At 44.1% G+C, this 8170-nt stretch overlaps 1 non-coding gene and 2 pseudogenes across 1 annotated transcript; all 3 read right to left on the reverse strand.

Annotated features, from left to right (window-relative positions):
* Positions 1-1098: 1098 nt before the first annotated feature.
* On the reverse strand, positions 1099-1250 carry LOC127637837 (uncharacterized; annotated as a pseudogene).
* A 1894-nt stretch (positions 1251-3144) lies between these two features.
* LOC127637857 (U1 spliceosomal RNA) lies at positions 3145-3306 on the reverse strand. The gene has a single exon (XR_007969796.1). It is a non-coding gene; the product is annotated as a U1 spliceosomal RNA (small nuclear RNA).
* Positions 3307-3699: 393 nt separating this feature from the next.
* On the reverse strand, positions 3700-3875 carry LOC127637874 (uncharacterized; annotated as a pseudogene).
* Positions 3876-8170: the final 4295 nt, after the last annotated feature.

Here is an 8170-nt window from a genome sequence, read left to right on the forward strand (position 1 = left end):
TGCACTTGAGCTCTCTCACTTGACCCCCAGAATTCTCTGAGAGCCGTCGCCGACGTTGTCCTTGCCCCAGCTCCGCCAACATGCTCGTTGAGGCCTCCTGCTGTGGTCGGTTCACACCCCCTTCCGAAGGAGAATGCCACTCCTGGATGTCCACAGGCTTCATTGCTGGATGCTCCGACTCCTTGAACACCCCATAGAACACCTCCGTCACATCTATCTCCGACCATACCTGGGATGGTGGCAGCTGATGCACATCCTCATCGACACGTCTCCCTTGCTCTACGGAAAGACCCGAACCTTCATCCACCTGGCATTTAGAATCGCTATCCGTTTGGTCTACGTTTGATGGCCCTGCTTCCTGGCTTTCCATCTCAGCAGGTAAACTCGTCAGCAGAGCTTCAAAGTCTGCCTGCAGGTCCGGCCCCTCCCTGAAGAGGCTGGCATATGTCTTCTCCTGGTCGGGCAAGTGTGGAACAGGTGGTCCACACCCCCACATAGGCTGCAGCTTTTGGGCTCCGGGCATTCTGATGCAATGTGGCTCGTTGAGCTGCAAAAGCGACATCGTTGGCCGCTGCAGTCCGCCTTCAAATGGCCTTGAGCTCCACACCTTCGGCAGTATAGTGGCTGCCCTGGATAGTGGAGGAACCCTCGGTTAGAACCGATGAAAAAGGACCCTGGAGGATGTGTGAGACCCCCGGGTGATGCTGGGTCGGCCCGTAGCTTTACCAGGTACCTCCTCTTGCCTGTCCAGATGCCATAACGATCTTTTAAATGCTCACCTCCCTTCACTGACTCACAGTACCTCGCCAGAAAAGTTAGGACATCACCATCCTCCACAAAAGGATTGTAGAGATGAATCACCAGTGGCAAATAGTCTTGAGCAAATGCTGGATAAATCTTCAGGCCCCTCAATGGTGGGAGATCCTTCTTTTTCCCCCAAGCCTCAAAGAAAGCAACACAGTCCTTCAATAGAAAAAAGGTCAGATCCATAAATCCAGAAGATGAAAAATCCTGGAGGCAAAAAACCTGGGTAGCTGGAACTCCAAAGACCTCTCTCAAAAGCTTGGTAACCACAAAATCACGTGCAAATTCACGCTTGAAGGTTGTTTCAGCATCTGGCATTACCTGCAATCTCACAGTATTTTTTAGCCGCACCAAAGTAGCCGGCAAAGGTGTATCCTCTCTCGTCGCCTCCATCTGGATAAGAACAGATACTACACTTGATCTTAGCCAAAAGGCCGAGAAGCGATGCCGTAATCACTCTGTGAGAGGACGGCCGGAAACGGAAAAGCGAGATGAGGTCACGGTGAGAGCGTCAAAGGTCACAAACTATCAAGCAGACATGGACGGTTTGGACCAGTGCGGGACCAAACAAAATGGACCATGCCACTCCACGATGCAATATCAGCGTGCAACACTTTTCAGCGTAACAAGCAAAGCATTGTTCCCACCAAAAAACGATCAAATGATACTTTATTGATGTCTTTCTCTCAGCTCGAAGGCCGCTGGAGTGCCGTTGGCCGAAACCCTGTGTGGAGGCCAAACTGATCTTTCTACTCACATTTGAACATTTGGGATTTATGTTTTCTTCTGCTATGTTTTTGTGTGCCCTTCGCAATGTTATATTACACATTGGCTTTTCCTGTAAAAGGGAACAATGTGTATGCATTGTCAATGTGTGCCCAACCAACGCTGACACCACACCTAGCTTTGTTTCTATGTCTCAGTGAAGGACGCTGAAGTCTCTTGTTTCAGAGTAGCTAATCAAACGCGGGGGCCAGACAGACCTTTTTATTCTCTTATGAACGCAAATCGTGGCTTTTTTTCTTTTCTTTTCTTTTTCGGATCCATTGGATCCAAAGTTTACTTTGGCTCTGTACTTTTAATAATTCAGGCTAATCTCGCTTTTCTCTTACACTGAACAGTGAGCTTGAAGTGAAGACGAAATCCTTTGTGAGCAAGTAGGAAATCCTGCGTGTTTAGGTGATGGCGTCCACTTCAGTAGCAGATACGGTTCTTTATTTCTATCTCTGTCGGATCGCTGAACGCCAAATTTCCTTTGTCTTAGTTTGATACAGCGCTTCATTTCTATTTGTGAGCTCGGAGGATGCCGTGTGGTCTTTGTCTTAGTTTGATACAGCGCAAGAAAATTCAACTTGTGTAACAGAAATTCCAGTTTCAAAGTTCAGAAAAATAGGAGTCTGCTCTAAGAGATATTTAACATTTAATCTATACTGTTTTCACATTATTCATGAAAATATGTCATCGGTGGTAAACCATTTAGTTCCTGTTACATATATTTATTGAAATACTTAGTGGTATAGAGTTTGTGATGGAATTGACAGCAAATTAGAAAATTCTTCTTTAAAGAGAATTTGTCATTAGTGTTGTCGACACTTGCATTATTCGTTAAACAAAATTCAGTCATAAAATAATCAACCAAAGTCCAGTTGCCCTTTATGAATAATAATAATAATAATGACAATATGTTAAATAACTGTTTTACCCTCAGCTTTAATGGGAAAAGCTGAACTGAGTATAAATGCTTTCTTTTTTATTTGTATTTTTATTTTGGAAATATCCCTTTCACATGTAAGCACATCCTGGCGTTTAGTTTTTTGTTAACCCAGTATTTATATGTCCATCTTCTGTTTCCTCCCTGTGCTTTCATATAATTGTTAATTGACTGAATTTTCCACTGTTCTTAACATCAGTAAGATTGGAGGGAAAGCAGAATCCGTTGTCAGCATGTCTTTCTTCATCTTGTGGGGTTTTTAAAGATAGCATCATTGAACTTTAACGTTTATGTTTCTTACGTTGAAATGATCAGTGACAACGCAAGGCTTTCTTTTCGGAGGGACATGCATACGAATGTTACAATATTTAAACGTGTTTTTGATCGTGTTCACGTTAAGTGAGGATTCCGTTTCTACAGATGGAGATGCAAATGAGAAATAAACAAGACCATTGCTTAGGATTCAAAATATTGTATAAAAGAAAGCGAGCCTTTCAACATTGTTTAATGCTGTCTTAAAATCTAAACAGTGCAAAACGAATGATCAGGTTGGCGCTTATGGGAAGCACCTCAATTGAGAGCACGCCCGACAAACACAACAGAGATAGTTTTCTTTTTAAACGAATGACCAGGGGAGAGCGGACGCAGTCCCCCACTACCAGAAATTATGCAGTCGAGATTCCCACATTTGGGGAATTCGCAAGGGTCAGCACAACCGAAGTGCAATGGCCGAGCCTCACCCTGGGTGAACCACCTTCATGATCATAGTGTCTCCCCTACCAGGTAAGTATAAGTGCAAGGGTTTTGGGGCAGAGGGCCCATTCTCCTCTTTACCATTCATACCAACGTTGTCCTCATACACAAACAAATCATCCACAACTCCTAGTGCATGAATGCGCTTTGCAATTAAACAGGCGTGTACACAAACTTTAAACCCCAACTTTTATTGCTACCAAGTCTGTGTATTAGTTCTCTGCCTTGTGACAGTTTGTGGTCTCAGGAGTGAACGACAACAGCACTATACCATTCGCTTCGGCCGACGAGTCGGCGGTTCGCTCACGGACACGCAATCACACACCTGAACAAGAGCTAAAGTAAAGATTCCTTATTTGCCCGCTCTCAGACGCTTATTGAATTAATGAACAAAGATCTCTGCCTTTCATAACAAATGTTGATCCCCGAAAGGGAAGCGCACCGTGCCTGGAAATACTGCAATACCAAGTCAATACGTAGAGTGGACGGAGCAAGCCCCTCTTCCGTCTCCCAGGCCCAAAAATCCATTTAATATATGGTCCCCGGATAGGGGACGTATCAGATATTAAACTGATAAGAACAGATTTTTCTTTCGAAAAAAATGTATTGTCACCATTTCTCTTTGACATTCATTTTTTCCACAATTGTTCTTTTCCAATATGTTTTCACACAATCTTTAAATTTTACTTAAACCGATAAAACAAAACATATACACACAACTTCATAATATTTGCAAAATAAAAAGGACAATTAACAAGTCAATTTTAAGACAGTTTTAAAATCATAAAAGTCTTAAAAGTCCATATTTTTCAATTGTGTGTTAAAAGTAATGTTTTAAAAATAATAAATAAAACAAATTGGTGCCAATTTAAAATGCCATCTATTGTTCAAGACCGGGATGAGTCCCTATCAAATTGGCCATCATCCCACTCTCCAGGAAAGGCACTTGACCTGCCGCTTCTGTGCTCAGAGGAGATCCCCTCTCCTCCTGCCCGCTGGCCTGCTGTTCCCGTAGCCGGTGGTGGTAAGGGTGCATCTACAGGCGGCCAAAGTACGGTGGCGGCCGGGACCTCTTCCGTGTGACCCCGTCCGAATAACAGCGCCCGGTACCCCTGCAGCTTTGATGTTACCATTTGCTCGCTGGCATGGAGGGGAACCGTAACGTGTTTCCCCACCAGCAGGTTTCTTGTGGTCCAGATGGCATCCTTGATTGAGTTGAAAGTGAGCCAGAGCGAGGTAAAGTTTTTTTCAGTACAGTCCTTCAAGCCCTGGCCCACACCAAGGATGGCGAGCTTGTAATCCATCTGGACCCTACCCACTGGCAGGCACGGGAAATACAGGGGGCGGTCTTGGCCCACAGGTCCTGCTGGCAGCTGCACTCCCAGAGTAAGTGTCAGTACTGTCTCCGGGCACTGCACCCCGGACGAGGGCAGACTGGATTCTTGGCCATGCCTCTGGAGTGCATCACCGCCCTGACCGGGAGGATCTCATGGGCCACCATCCACGCCATGTCCTTGTGCCTATTCTGGAGAGTTGGGTGGGCAGCATTTTTCCAAACATCTTTTGCCTCACCTAGTGTGAGGCCTGGGACTGGACTCACTGTTTCCCGGTCCTGCACAAGAGAGACAAGAGATTTGTGGTTGGTTAAAAGGGTGACATCTTGCGACTCTAAACAATTTCTTTTTAAAAACTTCTTGATAAAATCATATTCTTTTGGAAGATTAAAAGCCACTGGGGTTGTCAAATCTTTTTTAAAATCTTTAAAGCTCTCAGATAAGACCCCATCCAAAAGCGGGCCATGGCTGCAGTCTTATTTTCTGTGGATGGGGTCACCGCGATAACCAATATGCAGGGCAGTGAAGCGGCTGGCTAAAAACAGGTGGGGGTCTGGGAGGCCTTTTCCCCATTTTCTGGTCTTTTCTTGATGACCTCCCTTTTCAGTCTTTCCCACCTGGACCCCCACAAGAAATAAAACACTGCCCTCTCCAGGTCTAGAAGAAAACTCCTAGGGGGACTAAAAACAGAGCATGTAAGTAAAAGTAAGGGTAAAATCACTGCTTTAAATATTAAAACCTTTCCTTCTAGAGTCAATCGTCTTAGTCCCCAAAACCCCAGTCTTTGCCTGACTTTCCCTATCATGTCAGTCCAATTTCCCGTCCTCCACCCTCATTGTCAAATTTAACCCCTAAAATTTTTAAATCAGTCTCTTTAAAAACGACTTCAAGTCCACCTGTGTCCACGTTTCCCCACGGCCCGAAAAACTGGGCCTCGGACTTACTTCTGTTGAGCTTGGCTCGAGGCCTGACCGTACCAGTCTGTCACATCCATTGCTCTTCTTACTGATAAAAAATCTGTCGCTAAAAGGGTCACGTCGTCCATGTACAGAACACAGGTCGCCGTCAATCCACCAGTCCCCGGAACGTCTAGTCCTTTAATCCATTTATCCTTTCTCAAGATCTGTGCCAGTGGCTCAATGCACGCCACATAAAGGAGTGGAGATAAAGGGCATCCCTGACGGACACCACTACAGATATTTATTGTTTTGGTTAAGTGCCCATTTACAAGAATTTTGCTGACTATGTCATTGTACAGCAGTCCCACCCAGGCTATGAACCTCCCTGGAAAACCCATTTTTGTCAGTACGTGAAACAAGTACTGGTGCGAGACACGATCAAATGCTTTTTCAAAATCTAAATTGAGGACTACTAGCCGAAAATTTCTGTCCCTCGCATAACAGATGGCATCTCTAATCAGTACTAGGCTGTCCGTGATCTTCCTCCCTGGCACAGCACAAGCTTGATCCGGGTGGATTACGTCCTCTAAAACAGTCGACATACGTGTGGCTAAAATCTTACTAAAAAGCTTACAGTCAAAATTTAAAAGCGTAATCGGTCGCCAGTTCTTTAGGTCAGTCTTGTCTCCTTTTTGTACAACAGTGAAACTGTCCCTATTCTAAAGCTGTCTGGAAGTCTGGTCAAAGTCTCAAATTCTTTAAAAACGGTCAATAATTCATGTGCTAAAATATCCCAAAAGTCACATAAAACTCTAGGGGAGTCCATCCATTCCTGGGGACTTCCCTTTTAAAACTTTTAAGAGCCTTATGAATTTCTAAAATGTTAAAATCCTGGGATAAAAAAACACCTTTGCCATTGACATTTTTCTCTAAAAACGCTAAAACTTCCCTTAAAGTGTCATTATCTACTCTTTTTTGCAATACAAATCTTCATAGTATTTTGTGACCCCACTTAAAACTTCTTTTGTTGTGTGCACTTCCCTCCCTCCAGTTTTTAAAGATGTTATTACCCCTCCCGTGTGATAATTTTTTTAAAGAAATACCTGGTGCACTTTTCGCCTTCTTCAATGTCTCTTTCTCTGCTTCTTAAAATGACACCTTTGCTTCGTGTTTCACTTAAAACTGACATTTCCTTTTTTATTTTTTTATATCATCACTAAAATCCAAACCGTTATTTAAAAGGTTAAAATATCTCTGTAGTCTTTTTGCAGCCCCATCATGTGCCTTTTCCCTCTGTTTTTCTTATTTTTCCCTACCTTTCTAAAAAACTGTCTTGTCCTGGCCTTTACCATCTCCCACCACTGTGCTCGTGAATCATAAAAGTCTTGGAGGGTCTGCCATTGGCCGAACTGCTCCCTATATTCTCCAACTACTTCCTCATCTTCCAACAAGGAGCAGTTCAGCCTCCACAGCCCTCCCCTACAGTCACACCGGTGGGGAGTGCAAGGGTGCAAGACAGCATCAAGTGGTCGGAAAAAAGAGGGGGTCAATGTTGCATCGGATGGCGGGCAGTCCCTTGTAAAAACATAGTCGATTCGAGAGGCTCTGGCCCCATCACCACTAAACCAGGTGAAGCCCTCCTCTCCTTGATGCATTTTTTAAAACAGTCGACTAGCTTAAAATCTTTGACTAAACCCTGCAATAAAACCGAAGTCTTGTCAGCCTTAAAATCCTCTCCAACCCTCTTTCTGTCTTTCTGCGTTAAAACACAGTTAAAATCCCCTGCCACTACTAGGGGAACCCTACCTAACATGTGGGGCTGCAGGTCTTCTAAAAGCTCATACCTTTCATTTTTATCAGTAAAACCATACACATTTAAAATGTTAAAATCCTTGTCCAAAAAGTCATGTTTGCTAAAATTGCCCGCCCATCCCTAACCACAGTGCTACCCTTCACCACAATGTTGGGATTATTTATTAAAATGACAACACCGTCACATTTGTTTTGGTTGGATCCACTCCATAGTGAGGGACCTGGAGTCCACATCTCCTCCCACTTCCTATAATTTGTTAAAAAGGCAGAGCACACTCTTGCAATAAAAACACATCTGACTTACAAGACTTTAAAAAGGATAAAACACTCTGTGCTCGCAGAGTAGACCTCACACTTCTCACATTTATTGTAGAGATAGTGAGGGCCATGAGCAGTGTGATTAAAAGGTATGGGCTATTAAGAAACATTGTATATTAAAATCACAGAGATATAATTAAAATCATATTAAAACTTGTGACACTTACGTCTCCTTTAACCTGGAAGACCCAGGGTCAGGAGGGTAGGTGCTCGAAGCCTCCTGGGCTACAGAGAAATTCTCTTGCAGCTCTTTTGGCGACGATGATTTTAGCTTCACATGCAGAAAAGAGACCTCATTTGGGGATCCAAAAGGCCACACATGGTCCAGACAGCCCGAAAAGGAGCTGTCTGGGCACTGCATTGGCCTAAGCTTTTTTTCCTCTGTTTCAAGCAAAGGGGATCCTGCGGGCCTTTTCTGCACTTGAGCGTTTGGGAGTGAACACCCAGTTTCACTCCCACTGAAACTCGCTTGGAGGGAGGAAACTGTTTCCTCCTCCCCCTCCTCCATTTCTGATTCAATATTCTTTGGGGAGGGAGGA

The sequence above is a fragment of the Xyrauchen texanus genome, chromosome 45 (assembly GCF_025860055.1).
Source record: "Xyrauchen texanus isolate HMW12.3.18 chromosome 45, RBS_HiC_50CHRs, whole genome shotgun sequence".
Lineage (NCBI taxonomy): Eukaryota > Metazoa > Chordata > Actinopteri > Cypriniformes > Catostomidae > Xyrauchen > Xyrauchen texanus.